This window comes from Rutidosis leptorrhynchoides, chromosome 5, assembly GCF_046630445.1.
Source record: "Rutidosis leptorrhynchoides isolate AG116_Rl617_1_P2 chromosome 5, CSIRO_AGI_Rlap_v1, whole genome shotgun sequence".
Lineage (NCBI taxonomy): Eukaryota > Viridiplantae > Streptophyta > Magnoliopsida > Asterales > Asteraceae > Rutidosis > Rutidosis leptorrhynchoides.
This window is the reverse complement of record NC_092337.1, coordinates 456,433,501-456,445,176: the sequence shown is the minus strand read 5'-3', so window position 1 is coordinate 456,445,176 and position 11,676 is coordinate 456,433,501.

The window sequence follows — 11,676 nt, the reverse complement described above, 5'->3', positions numbered from 1 at the left end:
TTGAGTGTTGTACTGTTTGCATCGAATCAAGAGGGCTGGTATCGGGCTAAAAGAAAGAAAGAAAAGAAGGAGAAAAGAGATGATGGTATGATTGATTTCAATCAGAATATGTATATGTACATTGTATATAATATGAGAATAGTATATAATATGAAAATAGATAGATATGATATATAATTGAGATTTGATTAGGTGGATGGTGACTTAAAACAGGAAAAGGAGATAGGAGACAAAGAGATGATGGTGTGGGTTTTGTTTTTAAATGGTGATGATTGGTGTTCATGAAGTAGAAAGGAAAATGAAAAGTGGTGTTTGATTATGTGGAGTCGTATAGTAGCAGATATCAACTAGAATGAATTGATTTATATCCAAAAGTTGGTTCGACAAAATTCAATCAAAAATAGGAGAATAAGAATACTTCGAATTGTGAGGTTAAATTGATTGGTACTTTCGATAGTGATTTGTAACAAAAAAAAAACATTAATACAGTTTGATTGTATGATGTAACAAACTGATACGACTTCTTGATTTTATATTTTATATAATTAATATAAATAATTAATAAATATAATAATAATAATTATATTAATAATAATAATAACACCAAAATAATACTAATAATGATGATATTTAATAAAAATGATAATAATTAATGATAATAATCATAATACTATACTAATAATTTACATTATTAACGATAATAATATTATTAGTAATACATCAATTTTTATATATCAAATTTCATATTAGTAGGTTATATTTATAGTCATTAATTTTTGATATTAATATTGAAAGTAATATTACTATAATAATTATTTTTAACTTATACTTTTAATTTAATATGTTACTTTTACACACTATCAACTATATGATATTTAATAACTTGTATTCAATATTTAATATTTATCCATTTTATATATTTATATGTATACAAAGTACATATAATATTAATGAATTATGTTTAAGAATTATATATACTTATATATGTATGTATATATATATATATATATATATATAATATATATATTGACAGTTACTTTATATTTATATTTATATATATACACATTTTTATTTACACAATTGTTCGTGAATCGTCGAGCACAGTCAAAGGTCAAATGATTTCCTGAATATAGTTCACAACTTTTAAGAGTCAATTAAAATAGACTTTGCTTATCGTGTCAAAACCAAATTAAGATTAAGTTTAAATTTGGTCGGAAATTTTCGGGTCGTTACAGTACCTACCCGTTAAAGAAATTTCGTCCCGAAATTTGAGTGAGGTGGTCATGGCTAACAATAAAAATGTTTTCATGACGAATATAAGTTGATAAATAGAGTTTTATCATTATTGATAAATATAGATAAAACGATTCAATTATGTGGAGCGTTCGAGTGAAGTTGTCACAAAAGATTGAGATAAAGATTTAACTTTTGATGTAGTCACGGTGGATTTCCGAAGTTCAAGGAATGAAAATCTTCGAAATCTATATAAGATTTGATTCTTTGGTAATTAAGGAAAATTAAGATTTCTATAATTAAATACGGTGATCTGCCTCGATTACTTTCTGATATTTCACTATAAATCTACTCCCTTCGTTTCCTTTATATATTGGAGTTTCATCCTTTTGTTTTCTCTTTCTGACTTTAAGTTAAGCGAATAATGGTTCAGAATTCGTAGGTATGAAGTTTTGGATGAACATAAGTAATGTTCTAAGTAGGAAGGAACGTAATAGCATGATTTGATTTGTTAAATTACCAGAATCACTGAGGATAGATAGAACTATCAAGTAATTATGTTCTTGATATGTTTATATATTAGATAGAATGTAAGAGTCGTGTAACATGGCACATGATGACGTTAAAGTCTGTGAATCATCACGTTTCATTAGAAACTCAGCATAACTTACTGTAATATAATCACGTTGATCAAGTGTCGTTATATTATACTAACTCATGCTTCAGCTCTCAACACTACTTCAAAAACATTCATGTTTTAAATTCGAAGGTTTACAGAGTATAGAAACTAAAACAGTTTCCTTTTATGATATAACACAGATAGCGCGGAGAGATATTGAATTTCAGATGAGAATATTTATGAAGATGTCTTCAGAAATATTAAGGATATTTACAATGAAAGATACGATGATATTTTAGAGTTTTAGAATCATAGTATGATGAAGAAATTCATTCACAATGATTTAAAACAATTAAGAAGTAAGGTATTCGCTAAAGATTTCATCAGAAACAGAATCATCAGAATTCTTTGAAGGCATGTTTCGTCTTTGTGATTTGTCCACAGTCTCCTTCATAGTTTGCTCAATCCGTTTTCCAGTTCCAAACCTTCTCTCTTTCTGAGCTTTGCCAACACACTATTCTTTATCATCAAACTTTTGAGTGTTAAGGTCGTTTACAGTTTTTTTTTACTGCTTCATTCAGCTTTTTTCATAATTCAGAGTATTGATTCGTAGATTGGGTGCTTTTCAGAATTTTAGAATGGAAGATCATAATTTTATGAGCTAAATGTTATATGTATACATATAACTGTCGGTGTAGACATGCTGCGAGATTTCAAAATACTGATTGCTAATTCCCGATAATTGGTATGGCAATTCTCGTTACAAGATGCGGATGAATATATGATAGGGTTTTGATGAACGAATATAATGGTTCTCCAGAGAGACGTAAGCCGATGAGTAATGAAGTTGCGGGTAAGTTTACTGCTAATGTGATGGAATATAAACAGGTCCCTGATAACGATAACGAAAGGTAACTTATATATTACGGTTATAATAAGGCTAATCCGAATGAAAACTTGAAGTTGATTTGCTGGAGCTGTGACAAAATTGGCTAATTTGAAAAAGAATTGCAATGTTATTTTCGGTAATAACAATGCCAAAGGACTAGCACATATAAGTGTTAAACGTTTACTCAGGTTCCGAGTGTTTTCAGGTGCATAACTATATGCATCAATTGTGATAACCCAAAAATTTCCGACTAAATTTAAACCTAATCTTATATATGATTTCGACACGTTAAGCAAAAACCTTTCATCCTGAATGTCAAAATTTTTAAACTAATTTCATGAATTCAATTACCTTTGACTATTGACCAACGATCCACGATCAAATGTGTAAATAAATATGTATATATATATATAATATATAAATATTCAATATTCAATATATATAATATATATTATAATATGTAATAATAATTAAAAGTTTAATTATAATAAATATACTAATATTACTTTCATCATTAAAAATAAATATTAACATTAACATCAGTATTCTTAATATTATTATTGATATGAAAATTATTGTTAAGTAGTATTATTATTATCATTATTTTTTTAAATTATAATTATTATTATATTTATCTATTATTATTATTATTAACATAATTATTATTATTAATATAATTATTATTATTAGTATTAGTATTTTAATATATTTATCAATTAATATTATTAAGTAAAAATAATACAGATATATATATAAAATTAAAAAAAGGGAAATTGATGATCAGACATATACCTAATTCAGATCAGATCATTATCTATTTTTAATTTCTTTTTCATCTGATCGTGATTAACCTCCATCAAACTTTATATTTTTTTTTCCTGACTACTGGCCACCAAATTTGTGTCGACATCCACATAATCTGTATCAATCACTCACAAGCACTCTATATATTGCTATTAATTGTTGAAGAAAAACAGAATCATTTAATTGTTTATTTTTTTAAACAGCGATATACCTCTGTTCTTGAGGATTTTAGCCAAAACTCGATTTTGATTTGTATTTCAAAATGTAATAATGCAATAATGTTAGGAATCCCATACTAGAACTATCTGGAAAGTTTCAAAAGCTAATTCGTAAAATCGAGTACGAATTTTGAAGTCAAAGGTAATTTCTAAAAAAGTCAAAATTTATGTTCATCGCAAAATCTGTATTCGTTTTAATGTTTCTGTTGAAATTGATGATTCGTAAAGTTTATATGAACAATTTAGAACCTAGTTCATGTTGAAATAATTGTCCAAATCATGCTTGAAATCGAAAACAATAATTTTTTTTTTTTAAAGTTGCGACAGCAGCATAGTATTTTTTATATATATTTTTTTCCTTTTGTTTGTTGAATGAATGTACCAAATACAGTTGTTTCTGGTTCAAACTTTGCAAATCGAAATCAAAAATTTAACTTGTTGTATTGAGTAAATCGATTCTAATGTATTGAAGGAGATGAAGATATAGAACAGAAAAAGATATAGATTAAATAGAAATAAGAGGGGATTTAAAACAGAAAGATAAACTAGTTCAGATGGTTAAGAGGTGATTCGGGGTAGCGGGAGGTCGCGGGTTCGAGTCCCGTCTGTGGCATTTTTTTTTTTTTGAAGCTTTGAGGTAGTTTTTCTATGTTATTATTGTTGTTGTTGTTATTATTATTATTATTATTATTATTATTATTATTATTATTATTGTCATTGTTATTATTAAGTATTAGTTTTATTATTACTAATTATTATCATTTTTACCAATATTATTATTATTAGTATTATTAATTATTGGTATTATTATTATTACTAATATTAAAGTTATTATTAACATTAATATTAAAAACATGATTATAATCAAAAGTATTATTTTATCTTATCATTTGTATCAAAAATTACCATCTTTATTGAAATTATTATTATTACTATCATTACTATCATTATTACAAAAATTATCATTACTATCATTATAACATTCTAATTTAGTATTAAGTACTATCATTACAGTTATTATTATGAGTACTATCATTTTTATTATCATATTAACATCATTATTATTATTATTATTATTTTTATTTTTATTATTATTATTACAAATATAAAGATTTTAGAAAATACTTAAGCTACAATTTAAATTGAATTATTAATAATATCAGTACAATCATTATTTTAATACTATTATAATTATTACTTTAACCATCAATTTATATTTACATTAAAAATATATTTAATATATATTACATAACTATATTGATATTATTATAACAAATACTATGTGTTTAAAATATATAAAATAAATATTCATATAACATATACCTATATAACATTTAAAATAGCAAATATATTATAAAAGAGATAAATAATAAAAAAATACTGGTTTGATTACCATTATATGTTCATTATATGTTTTAATATATATAAAACTGATATAGGTTCGTGAATCTGAGGTCAACTCAGCACTTGTTCAGTGCCGTCAAAAGCATAATTACTACAAACTATCATATCGTATCGTGAGTTCATTTGCTCCCTTTTTATATATTTTTGGGCTGAGAATACATGCGCAACTTTTATAACTGTTTTACACGTTAGACACAAGTACTCAAACTTTTATGCTATATACGTGCTTTGGCATGCTAAATCCCTGCCGTAATATCATTAATTGCTGAGGTATAAGATGCAAGCTTAGTTATTGTGAGTAGCGCTACTGAGAGTGACGTCTCTGTCCATTTGACCGTTGGTCTTTGGATACATAATAATGATTCAACGACACTGACAGTACAAGGTGTCACGGGGTAACTTTTGTTTAGTCGTGATATTACAAACAGCAACTCTTTCGATTGATATATTGGTATCAATCAACTTTAAATTGAAATCTTGTGGTCTAATGCTATACTGAACTATTGATTTATGATAAACTTATGAACTCACTCAACCTCATGTTGACTTTTTAAAGCATGTTTATTCTCAGGTACTTAAATATTGCTTCCGCTGTATATCTGCTGCTTTGATGATGATTGCTTGCTATGCTTGGAGTCTTCATTACATATCATATCAATTAAAGACATTTAATGCGTTGTTTATTAAATACAATGTAATCTATTTAACTTCCGCTGCAAAACTCAATAAAAACGTCTCATATAGAGTCATCTCGTTTCTACAACTGTGATTTGATATAATTAGTCACAAATACCCCATGCCCTATTTGGAGGTGTGACAGATTGGTATCAAAGCAGGTTGTTGTAGAGAACCAGGATTGCATTTTATGTGTGCCTTATACAATTAGGTACCTTAGCAATGTAGGACTACAACTTTCCTTGACCATAGTGCATTTAATTGTTGCCTTAAATTGTTAAATGCTACATTATACCTTAGAAACTTTACTTATTAAATTCTTTAATATTTCTTAGAATGCCGAGCGAACCTAAGAATTCTGCTCACTCTCCTAAGTACTATCCAATTCCGCCACCACATTTAAATGCGACAACATGATTTCTGAAATTCTCGACATTCCTATGTCATCTATCATGGATTTGTGTTTTACATATGTATTACATGAAATGTTATCCATGATTCTTGAAATCTCTACTATTCATATTCATTACTTTCAAAATCTTTGCTTTCTCGTTATTTTTAATCATTGAATTTTCTTGACGAGTGGTGTCTACGAAACTCTAGAATGGAAGGGTTTGGATTACCGATTTAAAGGATCCTATAGCTCAAGCCCCTAGACCTGAATAGGCCATTACGAATTGAAAGTTTTTAATCGAAAGATTATCATATTACATACTTATCATTTTTATCTCGACACGTCATACCGCAATTATTGCATAAATGGAGTATAGACACATCATATCTTATCGTATCTTATCATATCTATCCCAATAGATTTTGTCTAACGCTTTTCCTAAATCCCCTCCGTAAATTACGGAAACCTTTTTGCTATATATATGTATTCAAGGAGAGGAATATATCATTTAATATTCAACACTCATTTCATATCAAACCCTATTCCAAACACATAATATGGATTTCTCACCTGACTCCTCAAGTTCCTCTAGCTCTGAAGATAGCGTGACGGGAGCACACCCACCGATCAATTACCGTAATTTCTTCAGAAAATGGGGATGGGTTCGCGAAATACTCACCCTATGGAGAAATGAAGAAGGTACTCCTTATCATGAGCTAAACTTACCACCAAACATCGGAGTACTCGATCTGCTTACCGGTGAACCTGTTCGCAATACCGTTTACAATCTTTTCGTAAGGATTTTCCTCCTCGAAGGTCGACTCGATGTAACCCAAGACAGTATTCGTCCTCTACTCCCGAATTCTAACCAGATAGGTTATTAGAAGAAGTTAGAAGACTTCGAACTAAATATCAAGAATTGACAAACCTTACGGAGGAATGGGTAGAACAGATCCATAGACTCGAGCGTAAAGTAGAAACCCTGGAGGAAACAGTGCACGATTTGGAAGCTAGGCTTACACCTACTACCCAAATACCACAAGCAACACCAGCAACATAACCAGTACCATCTGTACCACCAACATCACCAACATCACCAACACCACAAGCAATACCAACAGTAACCGCAACACCACCACCAGCATCGTCAACATCACCAGCACCGACGACACTACCAGAATCAGCAACAGCCTCAATAGTACCGCCTACATCATCAACACAGCAAGCATTATAAGCACCAGCAGTTGCATCAGTATCAGCAACAGCATCAGCACCATCAGCTTCATCAACAACAACAACAACATCAGCATCACAAACCTCAAACATCACAATCTATGCCACGAGCATCAACATCATATGCACCATAGATACCAAGGAATACCAGTAACAACAAACGAAGAAGTATTGATTCATAACTACATTGTAGAAATACTCTGCAGAGAATATGTAGTTTCTAAAAGTTTTTGGAGATTATTTATTCTTGTTCCAACCTCAAATCAGATGAGACTAATATGATATTAAATCATTAAATCTATGATTTACATCCGAAGAAAATATATATGTGAGTATATATTCAAATTCTTTTGTACAAACTGTTGATGTTAAAAAATATTTTAACGGGTAGGTAATACCCAAGAAATATTTAGAATTCACATTAATATGTTACACTGTACAATCTTCAATTCTGATTCATCAGACATTAACTATCCTACTCACATTCACAGATATACGTATCTGTTCACCGAAGAACAACCATTTTCATTCAAATTCAATTGGACATCCAAAGCTTTAGCAGGAGTTATCTTCCTAAGATCACTACATTCGTAAATTATATTCATTCGCATTCTTATTACATCAAACCACCGAAACCATCATTCATTACTTTTGAGATTTACAACATTTCTAGTTACATCCTACGCTTAAAACTCTTCAACTCCAAATTCTTGAAAACACCTCAGAACTATAACTCATGATTCAGATTCGTTAAACTTTGAGAATGCTGACGAAGCAGCAAAAGCTGTAGAGGGTCTTAATGACCAAAAGCTTGATAATAAAGAATGGTACGATGGAGAAGCTTAAAAGAAAATCTGGTATTGAAAGACGGATTGAGCAAAAACATGAAGGAAGCTGTGGACAAATGTGACGACCCGGAAATTTCTGACCAAATTTAAACTTTATCTTTAAATGATTTAATGTTTTCGACACGATAAGCAAAGTCTGTAATGTTGAGTCTAAAGTTTTGGAACTATATTCATGTAATCAATTATTCTTTGACTATTCTCGAAGATTCACGAACAATATATATATATAACTTAATGTGTGTGTATATATATATATATATATATATATATATATATATATATATATATATATATATATATGATTTCAAGTTATTTATTAAACGATAGTAACATTCGATTATTGATTCGATTGATATTTAGATAAGTTAACTAAAATGTTTAAGATGAACCAGTAAAACACTAATTTGCTACAGTATTTTCGAATTGCTACAGTACCCGAAAAGCTACAGTGTTTTCAAAAATCACTATTTGCTACAGTAAAAAAACCTTTACTACAGTAACTTTGCTACAGTAAACACTATTTTAAAATGAAAATGTATATATGTATATGTATATACTACGAGATGATGATTTATAGAAGCAAATAACCAAAATACTTAATTGATTAAAGCTACACTTCGAGTGACATAGTTTATCAATGATTAAGTTTAATTTTTGATAAAGGTACACGTCGCGTAACTAAAAGTACTAGTTTTCTAAGCGTACGAAACAACGTTCGAAAAATCGGAACCGGGACATAAGTCGAGTGACGACGTACGACTTATCGGAACAAAAATTACAAATCAACTATGCACAGGAATATAATATAATATATAATTAATTAATATAAATTATATAAATTATATATTATTTTATTATGTCGACGAACTAGTGTACAAAAACATATGTGAGCTGTCAAATCATCCCATGCGATCGCATGGGATATGGCCTAGGAAGCCATGCGATCGCATGGAAACCCTGGACAGGCCAACCACTATAAATTCGATCAAATTCTGTTTATTGATTCACAAATCTCTCCATCTCTATATTACTCTGTATTATATATTATTATTATTATTATTATTATTATTATTATTAATTATATTATTATTAAGAGTATTAATATTATTAATAGTAGTATTATTACACATAAAATACTACGACGAAGTGCTGTTCGGGTTATTTCAAAATGGGTTTTCAAAAGGGATAGAGCTAAGGAAACTATGGGTTATAGCTATGGAGGTTATGGATATTATTTGCAAATCAAACCTAGTGTTTATCATCTCTATTACGTCTACGTACTTTCCTGTAATATTGAATCACAATATTGATACGTGAGCATTCATATCTTATCTTTTATATATTAATTGTGTATCCATGTCTAGTGCTCGAGTATATATATTTATGCATGCTTGTATGCTAAATTTCATCATTAAACAGTTTATAATGAATCACGAATTAAATACATATATTACTGATAAAAGGTATATGATATGCATGTTTTTGGAAAGCTGGCGAAAAATCAATAACTTTTCATTTAGAAATCGCGTAATTTCGATGAACGAATTAAAAAATATGGTCAATTGAATTATGATTGACGTTAATTGGAATTGCTTTTAAATCTGCAATTAATATTTAAACAACTTGTTTGTAAGATTGATAAATTAGATTTTTGAATATTACCAGCCGAGTAAATGAATCCTTATATAAGGCCCGTCTCGTTTTGTTAAACTATTGTCAAAATTGACTTTTTGAAACGACTTTGGATAACTTTTGTATGTAGATCTCGAGCATTAGGATTGTGATATACAATGACCTGACCTAGCTTGATAGATAATTATTGACCAACATATGTTCTCTAGGTTGAGATCTACGGTTATTTGGTATTCCAAGTTTCGGTCACATTTCGGTGAACGACTATATGTGCTGCTAATGTGAGTTTCATATGCTCCCTTTTTAATTGCTTTTGCAATCTATATTTTTGGGCTGAGAATACATGCACTTTATTTTAAACGCAATGGATACAAGTACATACTAAATTCTACACTGAGTTTGAACTGAAAATCCCTTAGCTTTGGTAACTAGTAACTGCCGGTTATAAGAACTGGTGGGCTCGAGTAGTTGTATATGGATCCATAGGGCTTGACATCCCCGTCTATTCCAGGTATAGAAACCCTAGCCTGAACTATAAAACAGACGTATGCTACTTAAGTTTAGTACACGTTGGTTTGCGTGTATTGTACATGTTGGTTGCATGCATGTTAAAATAGGGGTACTTATTATAACGTTAAAGCTTAGTTACCAGGGTGCTCAATCTTGTAGAATATTTTGATAAACGTTTCTGGATGAAACAACTGAAATCTTGTGATCCACCTTTATGTACAGATTATGCAAAACATTAAAACTATGGACTCACCAACCTTTGTGTTGACACTTGTTAGCATGTTTATTCTCAGGTTCCCTAGAAGTCTTCCGCTGTTTGCTTATATGTTAGACAAGCTATGTGCATGGAGTCTTACATGGCATATTTTTTCAAGGAAACGTTGCATTCACCAAATCATCACCATGTATCTTATTTTGACTGCATTGTCAACGGAAGTACTAATGTAAACTATTATATTACGGTGATTGTCTATATGTAGAAATCATCAGATGTCGAAAACCTTTGATTTAAATATTCATTTATGGTGTGCCTTTTCAAAAGAATGCAATATTTACAAAACGTATCATATAGAGGTCAAATACCTCGCAATGAAATCGATGAATGACGTGTTCGTCCATATGGATTTGGAGAGATCGTCATAACAAATCCCAAGGACTAAACCTATAACCAAAGAATCTAGATGATTCGATTTCTGAAGGGAATCACAGAAGATCTTTTTACGCATTCTAAATCTTTACAGAAGAATTTCCATCATTATCCTTCGATTTTAAATATTTTCGTATTCTTCGTTATAAATATCCTTGATATTTCTGAAGATATCTTCATAACGATTCTTGTCCGCAATTAATTATCTCTTTATGATATCTTTATTACATCATAAAGGAAAACTGTTTAAGTTTCTATATTCCTTAAAATTTAAATTCAAATTTTGAATGATTTGAAGTAGTGTTGGGAATTGAAGCATGAGATATTATAATATAATGACGTCAGGCCAACGTGATTATATTACAGTAAGTCATTCTAAATTTTTAATGGAAGATGATGATTCATAGACTTTATAATCATCATTTTCCATGTTACACGACTCTTACATTCTACCTAATCTCTAAACATATCAAGGACATATATTCTTGATAGTTCTGTCTGGTAATTTGACAAATCAAGATCGTGCTATTTGCTTTCTTAGAACATTAATTATGTTCATTCAAAACTTCAT